General features: G+C 48.5%; 1 long non-coding RNA gene across 1 annotated transcript; it reads left to right on the top strand.

Moving 5' to 3' along the window:
- The first annotated feature begins 534 nt into the window (after positions 1-534).
- Positions 535-2,339, top strand: LOC139319786 (uncharacterized). Its single transcript, XR_011600652.1, has 3 exons — positions 535-547; positions 984-1,162; positions 2,177-2,339. It is a non-coding gene; the product is annotated as an uncharacterized lncRNA (long non-coding RNA).
- Positions 2,340-4,449: the final 2,110 nt, after the last annotated feature.

Below are 4,449 nucleotides of genomic sequence, written 5' to 3'. Positions count from 1 at the left end.
GGTCTCTCCAGGGTAGGATTTCCAAATTAGGAGGCGTGATTTCCCCTCCTTCTCTTTATAAATTAAACATGCCTAGAACTGTTAATTTAACCCCATCATCCCTCGCTACTTCAAACCTTCATCTTTAACCGCCCCTTCTCAATGTATCAATATTGAGGCGGCCGCAAAACTGTCAAACCGTTTCCGTTGTTTCCGTTACAGCAGCTCGAGCCTTCTGCCGCTTCTCCTCCATCCACGCGGCTGCCTCGCACTTTTCAACAGCAACCACGGTCGTTGCACAACTTGCAAATCCACGCACGGAAACTTAGATCAGGACAAACCTCCGGTGCGCGTATCTGTTTCACTCGCCCACCCGCCCACCCCGCTCCTTTCCCCGCTCCCTCCTCTTGATCTCCGACGAAAACTTCCAAGGTGCATCTTCCTCTCCGCTCTTTTAAGGACGGCAACAAACAAACGCAGCGCCCGCTTGCCGGAAGGAAGCGAAAGCAGCGGAGCCTGGCTTTTGAAAAAAAATAAAATAAGCAGCCGCGTTTCTTCTACCAAAAAGGTAGAAGAAATGCAGCCGCAATCTGTGCCTATCTGCAGAAGAACATCAAGATTGTTGGGTGATCCATGGCTACAGTGCTTGACTTGCACCTCTGTAGAAATTCCATTTTAGTGCTAGGTTTGATGGATAACCTGGGAGGGGGGAGGGGGGACTGCATGTGATTTTTTAAAACCTGTGTTTTACAAGAGAGAGGTTTTTGAGGAAAGCATGACATATGGGAAGCCTTCAGATTTCTCATTGGAGGAATCCCTCACTGCTTAAGAATGCCACTGAGCAATGAAGATCTGGGCTCACTAGGGAAAGTAACAAGAGTAAAGTTTTGATGATGTTCCTATTAGTCAGAGAGCCATATACATAACAAAGGAGACTGAACTTTTTTGTGTGGTGAATTAATAACATCCATGTATATTGCCAATATTTGTTTCCCTGTTTCTAGTACATTGTGGTAGCATTCGCCAGACAGCCACTATCCTTAGCATGGACAAAGACTGCCTCCGCACTGGGGACAAAGCCACTGTCCACTTCCGCTTCATCAAAACTCCTGAGTACTTGCACATAGACCAGCGGCTAGTTTTTCGTGAGGGGCGTACCAAAGCTGTCGGCACTATCACCAAGGTAATAGTGGATGGGGAGGAGTTTCAGAGATTGGCACCTGCAGTTGCATAATTTCTCTTCTTCATTGATCTAATAGTGTATTGCTTTGTTGCCAGTTACTGCTTGTTGCTACTTACTGGTGGGGTACATAATTGATAAACAATTGTTATTTTCCAGTATCTATATGGGATTAACTTTACAGCAAATTCTATGCTTAAGATGGTTCTGTTCCCATTTTTTCAGAGTTTTCAGCCCAGGTAAGGTAGAACAAGTTTGAGCATTGTTGTTCAGTGAGGAACTTGGCAAAATGTTGCTTGTCTATCTGGATTTGCATTTAGCTATGCTGGAAGGATCCACTGGGAAGCTAGTGAGAAAAGGATGGAGTCTATTTCTGCTGTTTCGGTCCTTTCCTTCTTTTTTTAGAGTTGCCGCAACAAGTCAAGTATCTTCTAGAATTTTCACCCCATCCAAAATGGAGTCTTCTTTAGGTGCCCTGCATCCGTGTTCTTTCTGTTGAAATTAGACATTGCTTCAATACCCATATTTTCTAAAGGTTTGCAAGCCCAGTTACAGTTCTGAGTCTTTTAAGCCTTGCTTCTGCTTGGAATGAAGGTATTATTCCAATGGATTCCTTGTATTTACAAATGCAGGACACCAACCATCCTTTTTTAAGCATGGCAAATTCAGAAGTTCTTGGTTGCCAAATCAGAATATAATTTTATATATCATTCAAATAGATAAATTGAAGCATATGTACAATGAAATGGCTTAAATATTATTCTGCTGTTAAAATCCCCCTTTTTTTTCATAATGTTTGATCTTCCCTATCAACTCCTGGAATAAAAAAATGAGACTAACTTTAGTCTCTTCTTGCTTTGGGAGTTGTAGGAGATGAGAGAGCTTAGCTTCTTTTTCTAAGTATCTAAAGGTCTAACTAAAGTCACATCAACTTTGCTGGGTTAATTCTATGCCCTTCAAGTAAAACCCAACACTCAGCAAAGATCCTGATTCTGGTTATCTGTTTTTCACTGGCAGTTACTCCAGACCACCAATAATTCTCCCATGAACTCGAAGCCCCAGCAAATCAAGATGCAGTCATAAAAAAAAAGGACCCTTAACCAAGCGCGAAGAGAGCGGAGCCCAGGCTGGCATAGCAGTGCTGACTTCCCCTGTGGCAGAGGATGGAGCCTCACTGGCAACAGTTGCCTCAGCACCATCTGGTGCTCAACAACTACAGGTAGTTGTGGCCTGTGCAGTTGTGGCCTGTGCTGTTGTGGCTTGTGCAGCAGGTGTGGGTTCCAAAATTTTTTACTACAGGTTCTGTGGGCGTGGCTTATTTGGTGGGTGTGGCTTGGTAGTCATGTAACTGAGTGGGCATGTCTGTCACCCCCTCCTCCTCCTCATATCACAGAGCAAACATGCACATTCTTTGGAAGAGCTTTGCCCAAGACTTCTTGTATATTCAGGGGCTAGCCTGACGCTCTCAACAATGAGTTTGGCAGCGGATCTTAGGAAACGTCTTCCAGCTCTTTAAGATCGACTTTAAGAGTGCCGAGAAGCTGAGAGCAAAAGTAGTGGCAGCGGGTATGACAGGGGCATGTGTGTATGTATCCCTCTGCAGTCCTCCTCTCCCAGCTGACAGCTAGGGCTTCGCCACTTCCTCTTTTCTTTAGAGGGACGGTGTCTGCCTCCAAGTCCTTGCAGAGGGACACGCACACACACGTCTATCGCCCCCACTGCCGCTACCTTTGCTGTTGGCTTCTCAACGCTCTTAAAATCGTTCTTGAAGAGCTGGAAGACATTTCCTTAGATTGCCGCCAAACTCATTGTTGGGAGAGTCAGGCTAGCCCCTGAATATACGAGAAATCTTGGACAAAGTTCTTCCAAAGTTCGGCCCAGTCTTCTCCTTCTCGGCTTCGTATCACAGAGCAAACACGAACATTCTTTGGAAGAACTTTGCCCAAGACTTCTCGTATATTCAGGGGCTCATCTGACCCTCCTAACAATGAATTTGGCGGTGATCTAAAGAAATGTCTTCCTTCAAGATCGATTTTAAGAGCACTGAGAAGCTGACAGCAAAAGTAGCAGCAACAGATGTGTATGTATGTGTGTGTGTCCCTCCGCAAGGATTTGGAGGCAGACACCACCCCTCTGAGGAAAAGAGGTGGCACCAAAGCCCTGGCTGTCACCTGGGAGAGGAGGACCATGGAGGGACACACACACACACACCCCTGTTGCCGCTACTTTTGCTGTCAGCTTCTTAGTGTTAAAGTCGATCTTGAAGAGCTGGAAGACGTTTCCTCAGATCGCCGCCAAACTCATTGTTCCAGCTTCCAGCTCTTCAAGATCGACTTTAAGAGCGCCGAGAAGCCGACAGAAAAAGTAGTGGCAGCGGGGGCGATATGGGTGCACGTGCATGTCTGTGTGTCCCTCCATGGTCCTCTCCCAGGTGACAGCCAGGGCTTCACCGCCGCCTCTTTTCCTCAGAGGTGCGGTGTCTGCCTCCCTTCACATGCGGTACACATGTGCACCAGCCCTGGGACATCCGGCCACCCTCCCGCAGCACCACCACTGTCGCCACCCCTCTCAGCTCCAGCGCACAGCTCCTCTTCCTGAAGGGCCACCCACCTACCCACTGGCCGGAATGGGCCAGAAGCAGTGCATCTCCCGTCATGGGCTGGATGGGTGACCTGACCTTGGAAGGCAAGGGCGTGGGGGACCACCGGGAAGGCAGGCAAGCATGGCAGGGCCACAGGGAAGGGAGTAGGCTGCTAACTCTCTTCCCCATGGCCAGGTGGTGCCAACATGCTTGCCTGACTTCTCGGTGGCCCCTGTGGCCTAGCCCGCTTGCCTGCCTTCCTCTCCCACCACCACCTCTTTGTTCAGCTGCTTACCTTCCGCGGCGGTTGGTCCAGAATCGGGAAGGCAAGCTGATTGGAGTTTTCGGCGGCCCCTAGCCAATTGCCACTGCTGGAAAGCAGCTGGCAAGGAAGCCTCTGAAAAGGCTTCTTTGCCAGCCGCTTTCTCCGCAATCCGCCAAAATGTACCGATGGAAAAAGCTGCTGTCGTTGCCATGTTCTTCGCGCATGCTCATTCCATTGGACTTGCAAGGCAATGGGATGCATAGAACATGGCGGCGACTAACATGGCCAGGGCAAGCAAGCAGCGACCAGAGGACTGGTTTGGGGGCATGACCTGCCAGCTATCACTAATGGTTCGGTGACCTTGGCCAAATTTCCGCCAATGGTTCGTGCGAACCAGTGAGAACTAATAGCAACCCACCACTGCTGTGCAGTGCGTTTGTACCC

Source organism: Pituophis catenifer, unplaced genomic scaffold, assembly GCF_029215685.1.
Source record: "Pituophis catenifer annectens isolate HBS135680 unplaced genomic scaffold, rPitCat1.0.hap2 SCAF_7, whole genome shotgun sequence".
Classification (NCBI taxonomy): Eukaryota; Metazoa; Chordata; class Lepidosauria; order Squamata; family Colubridae; genus Pituophis; species Pituophis catenifer.
Note: the sequence above shows the minus strand (reverse complement) of the source record. Positions and strands in the feature narration are given on the sequence as shown.